Source organism: Cornus florida, unplaced genomic scaffold, assembly GCF_030987335.1.
Source record: "Cornus florida cultivar Cherokee Brave unplaced genomic scaffold, ASM3098733v1 CherokeeBrave_3.0.0_Hap2_Chr10, whole genome shotgun sequence".
In the NCBI taxonomy this organism is placed as follows: domain Eukaryota; kingdom Viridiplantae; phylum Streptophyta; class Magnoliopsida; order Cornales; family Cornaceae; genus Cornus; species Cornus florida.
The window spans coordinates 5,340,870-5,355,535 of NW_026775580.1; positions in this window are offsets into that span (position 1 = coordinate 5,340,870).

Below are 14,666 nucleotides of genomic sequence, written 5' to 3' on the forward strand. Positions count from 1 at the left end.
TTTGATATCCTCGGGTATTCGGGCGTGGGCTTGACCAACCCGCATTTGAAAATTCAGGGGTATCACAGTTGGTATCAGAGCACTCCAGGTTGAAGTGTCTTTAGGATTATCTTTCGTTATGTGACTTCCGCGTTGTGTCTCTTAAAACTTGAGCCATATTAGGATTCGTTGTACTCTTTTTACGGTTTGTTAAGAGGAGTTAATGTCAATTATATTCTGTAATCATAGAATGGTTGGCACTAGGAAGAGGATGGGGTCCAAGGTGAAAGCGATAAAGACCCAAAGAAGTAAAGAAGTACGTTATCAATTCTTTGCTTGAAGGCAGACTTAGGGATCGAAGGTTTAGTTCTGGTTGGCGCTACTTTAAAGTATAAGCCAATAAAAGAATTAGGTGTACGTGTTAGGTCACCGCATATCGAGGCAATACGACTTCAGTTGTTCTAAAAAAGGAGACATGCGAAGAGTAGGAGTCCGAAGAGGATCATAATGGAGGAGATTTCAGCGTATCCAAGAAAGAGGCTACTAAATCTGGAAGATGAATGATTGATCGAGGATGATCTTATTTGCTAGTATAGCGAATAATATTAGTAGAATTTGGGGTTGATCAATCTACAAATAGTTAAGTTTTCGTATTATCTCTAAAAGAGATATATAAAAAGTATTCTTCAGGAGTTTAGGGATCGGATGGAGTTCTTATCATAATGAAACGTATGATTTTGTATCACATTCAGGAAGGTATTGGTATTATGATGTGACGTTCTAATTCGCTTTATAAAGCTAAGTTAGACAGTTTACATTCCGCTTGTAAGGAGGATAAGGGTTAAGTCATTGGTGTTTGCTTAGGTAAACATAAGTTGCTTTTAAGCTATGCTTAACAAGTATGTGTTTCAAGGTTGGATGGGTATCTATGAAACTATAAAAGGAAATTGTGAAACAATCTGGTAAGGTTGATTTCAAAGGAGACTTTCCTTTCTAGAAAGAATGATGTCTTAAGTAGGATTATATTTTGTTTTATTGTGTATGTCATACATGTTTTATTTTCGTTAATTGTTTGGGATTTGGTATGTGGTTTAATTGGGGACACAAGTGTATGATCAACCAACTACTATTTTTACTAACATGGAGTAATAACACTATTTACGCTAGGATTGTGAGTATGAGGTCATAGGATTGGGTAGATACACATAAATCTAGCCAATTTATTGGACCTGGATATGCGTCATTATGTGATTGGTTGATCAACTATACATCAACCTTCGCAATAGCACGAATCATTGTAAAATATGGCTATTGGTCGGATAAGTCGAACCACTGGGACTGCGCTAGTCTAATACAACCTAAATGTCTAGAATCATTCTTAGAATGATGAAGGGTTTATAGAGGTTTTGTTAGATGTCACTTAAGCTAGGAAATTAAAAGTGCATAAAATAATAAATTGCAAGAATTCAAGGGAGTGAAGTACAAGTAAAGAAGGCTAGGGAAATGAATCCACCTCCATCCCTATACACATGCTAGGTTAAGATTAATTTAAGGGAAAAATAACATATATGATAGTCATGATACATAACAAAACTAGGTTGCTATAATATCCTCAAGAAGTTCATTTAAATAGAAAGGCAAGAATAAACCATCAAAGGTTCACATGATCAATTACCTAATCTAAAATGTAGCTTAGAACATGCTTACTAAGTCAAGGATTATCAAGCCCTAATTTAAATGGAGAATGCACATAAAGCTAAGAATCAAGTATAGACCATCAAAGGGAAACCCTAAGACATGAACTATCTAGGTTCTCCAACTCCATGCCATTAAAACCATTCCATGATCTAACTTCCATTGTCACCATGGAAGTGCAAGCAATATGATTAAAAAAAGTAACCATCCAAGACAAGATGAATAACTCACAATAATCATTTATAAACATTCAACATTCATTACAACAAAAATGAGGCTCTTGATCATTGAAAGACTATAAAAAATACATTGTAATCCCCAAAAATAAACTATACTAACACATGCTTACAAGGGAGGGGTTTCATCACCTCCCTAGATGAGGTTTAGTTGCCCATTGGTGAGCTAGAAGAAGGAAGAAGCATCATCCTCATCTCCATTTTCGTGCACCCTCTTTGGAGCTTGAAGAACACACCTTTCTTTTTGCTCTATTCTCTCTCCTCCCTCTTGTCAAAATGAAGGATAATCCTAAGTAATGTGTGGCTCCCCTCTTTTGTAGACATGTTACTCCACCCAAAAAGCCCTCTCTCTCCTCCAAGAAACATCCCCAACCAACTCATAAAGAGAGCATACAAAGTTAGCAAATTTCTAAGCACAAGTGGCTGATCTCGTGAAGCAATCTGCCCTAATTTGGAGCACTCGAAATAAGGCCTCGAGCACTCGAAAATTGGCCAGAATGCCCTATGCTTGGTTTGCTCTGCCCGGACCTACTTTGGTAAAATGGCCATAACTTTGTGCTCCAAACTCCGAATGATGAACCGTTTGAAGATTTGGAAATCTAATTCAGAGCTCTAAAAACTTTATGTTTTGGTGGAGATCCAATTCTCAAGTCTGGTTGGTCGAAATTGAAGAACAAGGAAGACTTTCATTGCCGCAAGGCAGTTCTGAGCACCTCTAATAAGAAGATCATAACTCTCTGCTCCGAACTCTGAATGATGAACCGCTTAAAGATTTGGAAAGATGATTCAGAGCTATAAATCTTTCATGTTATGATGGAAGTCCAGTTCTTGAGTTTACTAGGTCGAAAATGGCAACAAAAGTCAGGTTCCACTGCTGCCAAGCTTCAGCATTGTGCCTTTCTTATCCAAAATTACAACAAAACTTCAACCTTGCTTCTTTTTGGCCAATGAACCTGAAAATGCATAAAAACACGGAAATGGATATAATCTACATAAATAATCAAAAGATGGACTTAACTAATGCAATTTAGGACACTTGAATATATAATATTCGGCGCTTATCACACCCCCAAACTTACATTTTGCTAGTCCCTTAGCAAAACTACAATGGAAAACTTAATGAAAAGACAACCATGGGCATGCTACTACAACAATATCATCCATGGTAAAATGAGATATATACATAGCTCAAAAATAACTTGAAACAGAAAAAGAGCTGGAGATGGGGTCATTGGGAAGACTACCTTGCATATATGAAGCATTGATACTAAACACATTTCAACATGCATGTATCAACATCATAGTCCATATAAATAACTCAATTATCATCTCTTAAATGGAAATCAACTCTAACTTCAGTGAAAGTGGATTGGATTCTCAACATGCGGCTTTTACTTTCTTTTCTAATTCCAAGACACGAGTTTTCAAATCTCTGAATTCCCTTTTAAATGAAGTCCCTAAGGCATGATTTTATTTACAAGACAACTTTTGTTGCTTGTTGACAATTTATTATAACTCAAAAGTGAAACATACGATGGTTGTGCAATGCTGAAGTCCCTTAAGCTTTCTAACTAACCTATGTAGCAAACGTTAGGCCAACAACTCCCAAACCAGATGGCTTTAGGGTGTTAAGTGTAGAGACACTCCAAAGGGCTTAATAGCTCAAGTTGGAAAGGCTACGAACTCCAACGAACCATGTTTATTACAAATTTTTTTGAATGACCGTGCAATGTTTAAGTCCTTTAAGCTTTCTAACCAACCCTTGTAGCAAGCGTTAGGCCAACAACTCCCAAACCAGACGGCTTTAGGGTGCTAAGTGTAGAGACACTCCTAGGGCTTAATAGCTCGAGTTGGAAAGGCTACGAACGTCAACTGGTCATTATTTTCTTTCTTTCTCAGTTTTTTTATTTTTTTTTTTAGACAACTTAAATCATGCCAAAGATATTCATTTATTAGGTTCATCAAATCAAATTAACTAGGCCAAGGTCAAGGTCGATCAAGTTGCATGCCTCACAGTTTAGTTTCCAATGTGCATATGTGCATTGTGAAGCTTAAAAGAGTGTCAAATCCAGCAAGAATCTAATTGAGACATTTATATAGACTAATTTGAATCCACATGATCATTTCAACTCAAATTTTTCTTTATTTTCAAAAATGTCAATAACTTCTATACACAAGGTATTAAACATATGCTTTATCCCCGACAAGTTCAAATCATACTATCATTGCTTAGCAAAAATGTGAAACCAAAAATGTCCTATTGCACCCCCAAACTTGAATGTCACATTGTCCTCAATGTGTGAAGACAAGTGAAACAAAATAAGAGCAAAGAAGGTAAAAGAACAATATTACCAAGTGGAGTGACGAATGCAAAGATATCCATCGATGTGAATGCGCAAACGCGTCCCCCAAACTTGGACAGGAAGACCTGTCAAAACATAACTACTATACACAAGTAAAAGCATAGGTTTTTAAGAAAAATCAAAACAGAAATAAAACAGTCACATGAATTATATGGCAAGATAAAAATCTAAACAAAACCCAAAAATTTATATATTTATTTATTTATTTAGTATTATTATTATTATGTATATATATATATATATATATATATATATATATATATATAGTAATATTATTATTATTATTATTTATATATATATAGTATGATGCTTTTTTTTTTTTTTTAAAGACAGCATGTATGTGTGTGCCGAGGGGTTTGTTTGTGGGTTGAGGAAAGCTCGGCATGGTGGGGAGGAGGAGGGTTGGTGGTGAGGTGAGGGTGATGTTGAAGGAGGTTGAGAGGGATGGTTGAGGTGGTTTGGTTGAGAGGGTGGTGTGCACGCAGTGATGGAAGCCGAGAGGGTGGGGGTGGTGTTGGTGATGTGGGTGTGTTGCCGAGAGGTGAAGAGGTGGTTACACGGTGGTTGTGGAATGCATGGGAGGAAGTTGGTTTCATGGTGCTGCATGGTGGAGAGGGAAGATGCCGAGATAGAGAGGGTTAGGGCATGGAGTTGGAGGCCTCGGATTGATGGTGGTAAGAATTTCGAGCACTCGAAATGGGTTCTTCGAGTGCTCGAAGGACATGCAGTGAGTGAGGGAGGGAAGCTGCATGGTGGTCGTGTTCTTGAGGGTGGGTATGCATGGAGGCATGCATGGGGTGGCTGCATGGGCTCGGGATTGAGTGAGTTGGGTTTGTGAGATTAAGGTTGTAAGGTTGAGGGGTGAGGTTGGTTGGTTTTGAATGTGACCGAGAGTGGGAAGGGAAGATGGTTGCTGGGTTGGAGGTTGGTGTGTGGGTTTCCGTGAGGGATGAGGAAGAGATGGGTTGAGGATGATGGTTGCTGGGTTGGAGGTGGTGTGTGGGTTGCCGTGAGAGAGAGATGGTTTTGGGCATGCATGAGGTTGATGTTACAGGAGAGAGAGGAAGGCTTGAGATGGTTGTTGGATGGTTTGTGGGTGGCATGCAATGCATGCATGAGGGGGTGGGTTTGTGTTGAGGTGAGGGGTGGCATGGTGTGATGCTGAGAGGAGTGTTAGAGGTTTGGAGGTGAGTAGGTTCATGGTGTGCCGAGGAGTGGTAGTTGCGAGCACTCAGCAGCTTTGGGTTTCAGCTTCGAGCACTCGAAATCCAGTCTTCGAGTGCTCGAAATCATGGCAGTAGCTGCGAGATGTTGGGCTGAAATTAGATGGTAGCAGCGAGCACTTGAAATGAGAGATAGAGTGCTCGGAAATGAGGCAGTGAGCTCATTAGGCAACATGGAGATGGAATTTGTAATGTGAGCAACATTATGCAAACTAGATGGAATTTTTTTTTTTTTTTTTTTTTTTTTTTTGCAACTGCTGCACCTGATGCCAAGCAATACATAGATGGATTTTCAAACCTTGCATGCATTATTCCAAACCAATGCATGGATGGAAATCAAGAACTTGGCAACTTCATGCAATGCATGGAAAATTTGGAAAATGCTTCAAACTGTGCAAAAATTTTTTACAGCATGGAAAATTTTTAAAATTTTCAAATTCAGTCCATTCCAATGCATGGGTGGAATTTGGTCTCTTTAAATGCATGGATGAATGTAGGAAAATTTTTTAACCTTGCAAATTCATTCCATTCCAAAGCATGGATGAAAAATTTTGAAAACTTTTCAACTTCGTTCTAATGCATGGACAATTTTCAAACTGTTGAACTTCAATCCATTCTAATGCAAGGAAGGAAAATTGTCAAACTCTACACTTCATTGCAATGCATGGAAAATTTAGAAAATTTTCAAATTGTGCAAATTTTCTTTTCAATGAGTGCATGGATGATTTCAAGAAGATTTCCCAACTTTTGCAACCTCACACAATGCATGGATGATTTTGAGAAAATTTTCAAACTTTGGAACTTCTCTTCAATGCATGGATGAGATTAAGAGCATTTCAACAATGCATTGAAGATGAGAGGTTATGCATGTGAGTGCCATGTTGAAAGTCCGAGAAAATTGCCTGATAGAGCCGGAAACTTCCGGGAATGAAAACAAGAGTTGAGAAGATCTAAGAAGCCAGTCTAAAATTGTGGAACACAATTGAAGAGCATTCCAGGAAAATCAAATTTTTGGCTTTTCGAAACCATTTCCCAGAAAATTTCAAGGCTCAGGCAATTGAAAGGAGGGGAGCTTGGAAATTGAAAGAATTGCTTCCCATGAGTGCTAAAGTTAACGTCGATAGCTAGACGCACCGATATCAAGTTAGTCCTTATCACCCTATACCATGTCTCTCTAGAGAGTCATGTTGCCTCAAATAGGATAATTCTTTTAAAAGCGGAGGAGGAAGAGCTTGAAGACAAAAGTGGAAAAGAGGTAACGGAAAGACCTCAACCCACTCTTCATCCTCAATGAAGAACTTTGGATTATGGGGCTTATTTAGATTATGGGAAGATGGATTAGGTGAGGGTGCACCAAGCAAAGACTGATGAAGTGTCATATTGAGCACGGGAATGCTCGACAAGTTATCCTTCAGACTTTCAACATCCTCCTCACACTTATCCGGCGGTTCGGGCTCAACAGCCTGAGATAACTCAAGTGAGGGAATGGGATGAGATACAAGCTCCCAAGAAAGGGGTGCATTTGATGTTACCCAAGGAAGAGAATGAATAGGTGGAGGAATTTCAAACAAAGAATTTACCTCCAGAATAGAATTGTCAACATCAAAATCCTTATAATTGAAATGAGCTAAGCAAGCTTTTAGAGGATCCTCCATTAAAGGAGGTGCATCAAGCAAGGGATTATGTAGGGGCTGTGCTGGATTTTTATAGGATACAATCTCATCATCATTAATTTCCTCATTTTGAACCACAAATTCTTCAATTTTTGTGTGGCTACAATTTAATCTTCACCTACTATTTCTTCATTTTCACATGCGGTAACCACTTGAACATTCTCGTGATGAAAATTACTAGAAGTAAACTCATCATTCATAGAATTCTCTTTTGGATTGACCACAAGTTCAATTGGAAATTCTTCTTCCTTTTCCTGATTTAGAACATCAACCATTTGTTGAATTTGGGCTATTTGGTCGTCTAAATCAACTCTAGATTGGGAGTGACAATAGGCGGTGGATTGCATGCTAACAATGTCATCCAACATTTGCTTGTTAGACTCCATCATTTGCGTATGCATAGACTTTATCATTTGTTCGTTGGCAGCTATTAACTCATCCAATGGAGACGGTAGAAAAGGAGAAGAAGAGGGCTGGAAATAATGATCATTGGGTTGAAAATTGGAGTGAAAATGTTGCCCAAGAGATTATGGGGCGGAATTTCTTATGTCAAGCCATAAGAAGTTTTGATGATCTCCTGAACCCGAGTTATAACTATTGAAGTATGGATCACTACCCGGTTCAGAGAAATTTGCATTTGGTTGCTCTAGATAGAAATCCGAGAATTGTCTCGTTGGAAGACAATCTCTTGTATGATGTGTATTACTAGAGCAAAAAGCACAAAACACATGTGGTGTGTAGAATTGAGTTGGGAGATAATTATTCTCCATCTAGGAGTAATTCAACAACACACAAAGCAATCAACACAACACTTCATCACCATAACCTCCACATATGATATTCCCTCTCTCCTCAATTATCAAGACAAAAATTAAATTGGCCATGACAAGGACCGATGCTTGAACACGAAATTTAAACAGGATAAGAACCTCAACAAGGGCTTCACAACTAAACTAAACTAAAACTAAATTTAATACATGCGCAATATTCACAACTTGAAACTAGAAGTCACGAGACTTACCTGGGGTCCTCTAGACTTACAATTTGCTAGCATTCCCCCGGCGAGCTTCGAGTCCCTAGAATCTTACAACACTTAAAACATTGAGATGGTCAAAACACACAAGAAATATTCACAAGACACAATATTCACAATCAAACTAAAATTAACCCTAGAACTTTGGTCGCTAAACCGTTTGCAGTCCCCGGCAACGGCGCCAAAAATTGATCGGTTGATCAACTATACATCAACCTTTGCAATAGCACGAATCATTGTAAAATAGGGCTATTGGTCGGGTAAGTCGAACCACTGGGACTGAGCTAGTCTAATACAACCTAAATGTCTAGAATCATTCTTAGAATGATGAAGGGTTTATAGAGGTTTTGTTGGATGTCACTTAAGCTAGGAAATTAAAAGTGCATAAAACAATAAATTGCAAGAATTCAAGGGAGTAAAGTACAAGTAAAGAAGGCTAGGGAAATGAATCCACCTCCATCCCTATACACATGCTAGGTTAAGATTAATTTAAGGGAAAAACAACATATATGATAGTCATGATACATAACAATACTAGGTTGCTATAATATCCTCAAGAAGTTCATTTAAATAGAAAGGCAAGAATAAACCATCAAAGGTTCACATGATCAATTACCTAATCTAAAATGTAGCTTAGAACATGCTTACTAAGTCAAGGATTATCAAGCCCTAATTTAAATGGTGAATGCACATAAAGTTAAGAATCAAGTATAGACCATCAAAGGGAAACCCTAAGACATGAACTATCTAGGTTCTCTAACTCCATGCCATTAAAACCATTCCATGATCTAACTTCCATTGTCACCATGGAAGTGCAAGCAATATGATTAAAAAAAGTAACCATCCAAGACAAGATGAATAACTCACAATAATTATTTATAAACATTCAACATTCATTACAACAAAAATGAGGCTCTTGATCATGGAAAGACTATCAAAAATACATTGTAATCCCCAAAAATAAACTATACTAACACATGCTTACAAGGGAGGGGTTTCATCACCTCCCTAGATGAGGTTTAGTTGCCCATTGGTGAGCTAGAAGAAGGAAGAAGCATCATCCTCATCTCCATTTTCGTGCACCCTCTTTGGAGCTTGAAGAACACACCTTTCTTTTTGCTCTCTTCTCTCTCCTCCCTCTTGTCAGAATGAAGGATAATCCTAAGTAATGTGTGGCTCCCCTCTTTTGTAGACATGTTACTCCACCCAAAAAGCCCTCTCTCTCCTCCAAGAAACATCCTCAACCAACTCATAAAGAGAGCATACAAAGTTAGCAAATTTCTAAGCACAAGTGGCTGATCTCGTGAAGCAATCTGCCCTAATTTCGAGCACTCGAAATAAGGCCTCGAGCACTCGAAAATTGGCCAGAATGCCCTATGCTTGGTTTGCTCCGCCGGGACCTACTTTGGTAAAATGGCCATAACTTTGTGCTCCGAACTCCGAATGATGAACCGTTTGAAGATTTGGAAAGCTAATTCAGAGCTCTAAAATAAAGTTTTGGTGGAGATCCAATTCTCAATTCTGGTTGGTCGAAATTGAAGAACAAGGCAGACTTTAATTGCTACCAGGCAGTTCTGAGCACCTCTAATAAGAAGATCATAACTCTCTGCTCCAAACTCCGAATGATGAACCGCTTAAAGATTTGGAAAGATGATTCAGAGCTCTAAATCTTTCATGTTATGATGGAAGTCCATTTCTTGAGTTTGCTAGGTCAAAAATGGCAACAAAAGTCAGATTCCACTGCTGCCAAGCTTCAGCATTGTGCCTTTCTTATCCAAAATTACAACAAAACTTCAACCTTGCTTTTTTTTGGCCAATGAACCTGAAAATGTATAAAAACAGGGAAATAGAGATAATCTACATAAATAATCAAAAGATGGACTTAACTAATGCAATTTAGGGCACTTGAATATATAATATTCGGCGTTTATCATTTTGTTAGTCTATTTGGGATAGGATAGTTAAACCATCAATACGAGTCAAATAATCTAGAATGATTACTTTGATATACTTTATGCTAGGTATGGATTAGTATCTTTTTGCAATGCTAGATTTCAAAGAAACGAATTCAGAGTTTCGTGAATTCTGAGGACGGAATTCCTTTTGTTAAGGGGGAAGAATGTAATACCCCTAATTTTTAAAAGGATATAATTGGAATTTAATTTTTATTTCTTGTGCATTTTTAATGGACTATGTGGTTATGTGCTTATGTGGCTATGAGTTTATTTAAGTCTATTTGCTTAATTGTTTATTTGAAATATGTGATTTAATTGTGTGTTTTATTTTGATTGATAGTGTAAAGTTCCTTGATTAATTGTGCGAATTTTTTGTAAATTAGTTGTTGGTTTTAAATGATTCATTGTTTTATTTTAATTTTAATATAAATTTAAAAATGAGTTAGATTTGGATAGTAGTAGTGGACCAAATAAATGGATCACATGGACTACTTCGATGGACCTACATGGGTAAGGATTGTGACCCATGAGTATTGGAGGTTATTATTATTATTATTCTAATTAATAATGAATTAATAATGATAAGAAGGATTTAGTTATATATATATATATATATATATAGGTATACAAATATATATACCTATATATATATATAATTATATTATTTTTATAAATGGTTACGTATTTATGTAAATATGTAATAGTACAGGATAATATTAGTATTACTATATAGTAGTATTATTTATTTATCTTTTTCTTTATAAGCCGATTTGTTTTACGTATAGGATTAGGGTTAAATCTTATTGCCTATATAATTTTATTTAAGTTTGTAAAGGAGGAGGCTAGGTTTATACATAAGTGGTATTATACCTAGAGAAAGAGAAGTAACAAAGAGGAGAGAAGAGAAACCAAGAGACAAAAGAGAAGGTTTCGGCCAAAGAATTAGACCGGACCAAGGAGGAAGGTTGAGGGCTGTTTGAGGGTTAGAACCAGGGTAGAGGAGTCCTTGACGGCAGTCACGATCATCGGAAAAACAAGGAAGAAGAAGTTAAGGTTTCAATTCGAAACCTAGAGGCAAGTTCTATATTTTACTCCTTCCTGTAGACTTATATTCTGTGCATGCCTAAATAATTTCCATGATTAAATCAGACTTTAAAACTGAACTTTTATGCATATTAATTCAAAGTTTTAACTATATTATCTGACGTTAATTGAAATTGATGTATCTCATAAATTGTTTCGTTCTATGTACTATAAATTGTTGTTTATGATGCATACTGTGTTTTTAAGTGTTTCTAGAATAAATTCGGGCATAGATTGAACTCCTAGGAACCCTAACAAAAAGTTATAGAGGTGTTTAAACATTGCTGGAGACAGGGACGAAGGAGTAAAACAGGTGGAATTTGTAATGAACCGGTCATTTTCTTTCCTTTCCTTTTCTCAGATTTTCACGGATATTTTTTTTCCACTGTTCTTTTCCTTTCTGAGTTCAGTTTTTCATCACTTAGTGTCGTCTCGAGTGCTCTGGAATGATTTCCAAGACTCTTTTCCTTAGATTGACAACTTCCTTTGAGGACCGTGTCATTTCCACATTTTCATTTTTTAGACACTATTCATTTTTCGTCCTTTTCCCTATTTCGTCTTTTCCCCGTTTGTCACTTTGTTGGCATAACGACACTCCTTGTGTTCGGAGTTGGTTTTTGACTTCACATATCTTCATTCTAAGTGGTTTTCACGAAATACGTATCTTTACTTTTGCAGAAAAGTACTTTGGTTGCTCCCGGTGTTCGTAGGGGCGCGGATGCACAGTTTTTCAGAATCTTTTTCTTTTCTTGGGGTGTTTTTCATGAATATCTTTTGAAAATATTTTATTTCAGGGGTTTTTAAGAAAATATTTTTGGAAGATATTTTCATTCTGGGCCATTAGTGCAGTTTTCATTTTTTGGAGGGGCCATTGTGCAATTAGCGAAAGTTATTGCAAAAATATCTCGTCTGGAGCCTGGATCCTCGTACGGGATTCATTTTCACATTTTGTCAAATTGTGTACTCTTAGAATTCTGTTCTGGTCATTTTTCTCCAGTTTCAGAGTTTTTGACCCCGGTTGACGCCGAACTTGTTCATGGCATATCTCTCTGCTCGGGACTCAGTTTTCAATGTCGTTTCTTCCGTTGTTCATATTTTATCATTTTGAATCTTTTTAGTTCATAGAGTTTCACCGTTTGAGCACTTCTGCTCAAATTTCACTTTTTCGGACCCGGCGGGGCCCTTTCAAGGCACATTTACGGTTTTACTATAAATAGGTGGTTATAAAATTGAAAACTCACTTTCTCCTCTCTTCATGCAAGACCTGAAGCATCCATGGCAGGCCAAGGGGGGCTGCCACCCTTCTTTTCTCATTTAAACCTCCTTCCCTTTATTATAAAGTCATAGTGCCTTTACATTTTGTGTTTGTCTTGACTACGCGCTTCTTTCACCCTTTTTAGAACCCATTTTTGGCCAAATTTTGAGTTTGGGTTTGAGGTCAAATTAGGATTTTGGTAGGTCCTCCTTGGAGTTTAATGTTCACGGCATTGTCCCCGACAAAATCCCGAAGTATTGTCGGATTCGGAGCCGTTTCATTTTGGTGGCTTTTGAGATTTTCATCTCAAATTGAGGTAGGGGATGTTTTAGGATTTTGTATGTGTTGTATTGGGTGTTTTGCTTGATTATACAACTTAATTGCATGCCTTATATCAAATCTAGAAAGTTAGTAATATTTATTTCTTTGTATAAGATTTAAATTTTAAAGGTGAATATAGTATAGAATTGAATTGTGGTATGATGATAAATTAGGCTTTAATATGTTTGTTAACATATATTAAATTGAGATTATTTGAATAAGAAATGCACTTTTTATTTAATATTTTTCTTTTGTGAAAGATTAATTCCCATTGTTGTACCTTGCATGAAATGAACTTGTAATATACTTTTAAATTAAGTCTCGGCATGTTCTTTAACATACTTTAATTTGAGAGCATTTGGATAAGTATGAAAATCTAGAGATTTTAATTAAAATGATTAATTAAAATATATTTAATGGTTCTATTGGCCTAATTAAGTTTTTAACTTGATATTTGTGATGACTAGGGCTTGTATACTAGCATATGTTAATTTGACACTATTTGATGTTGTTTTAGAATTTAGGGATTGATTATCATGGTTTGATTAAATTTCATCTTATTGTTTTAATGGCCTAATTAAGTTTTTGAATTGGTATAGAAAATGATCATGCTATGTTGTTTAACATGTGTTAATTAGGGACCATTTGGTTGAGATTTGAAACTTAGAGAAATTAATTAATTTACTTGATTAATCTCCATTTCTATTGCATTATTGATTTAATCATGAGTTTGACATTGGTAGTATATTTAAATCATGATTTTGGACTTGTATTAAATTCTTCAGTTTATGTTTTTAATATTGAATTATAGTGTTATAGCGTGTAACGAATTGCACACTGAAGATTCGACATGTGATGTTATTATAGCGCGTAACGAATCGCGTTCTAAAGATTCGATATTTATCATCCTATAGTAGCTGTGGATTTAGAGCATGAGTTGTGTGGTTACAACCTACTTGTGCATGGAATGTAGTTTCGTGCTTTATATATATATATATTTCGTATATAAGTTGTAAACTTATTTATTTTGGAGTCACTTGGGACATTGTTACTACGATATGGCTAGAGTTTGGCTTTAGTGCGGGAGGTATGAGTTCCCCCCGTCGAGATAGTGTACACTAGGGGTGGTATTACCAGCTGGTTAGTGCTCGTAATAGCCGTTGAGGTCTAGGCAGAATTCGAGCTTAGATGTCCAAGTATTCCACTATTTGATTTCGCACTTTTAGATTTCTAGTTAATAACCTAGATAATCTATGTCTTGATGTGTGGTATTAGAAATTCTAATTATACTAAATTGCTATATTTAGTTGATTTCGCACTTTTAGATTTCAAGTTGATAACTTAGAGAATCTATGTTTTGATATGCGGTATTAGAAATTTTAATTATACTAAATTATTATATTTAGTTGTTTTCGTACTTTGGATTTCAAGTTGATAACCTTAAGAATCTATATGTAGTTGCTTTGTATAGCATGCTTTTATGTTGGTTAAATTGCATAGATATTGTGATTTGTGTTTTATTGTTCAAATGTGACTTAGGAATGATCCTATAGATTCATTTGGAATATAGACGTTAGGTGGCATGACCCACGTTAGCTATTTTCGTATTTTAGATTTCAAGTTGATGACTTTGAGAATTTATATCTTGTTGCTTTGTATATCATGCTTCTTCGTGGTTTGAATTGCATGGACGATGTGATTTATGCTAGAAATGATTTAGGATAGCTTAGGATGCTCCCTGAGTCTTATCTTGACATAGACGTTAGGTGGCATGAGCCCCTTTAACATGTTTCACCTTAAGGTGATAAAATTGTAAAATGCTAGGTCGATGCATGCTCATTTCCTACTAG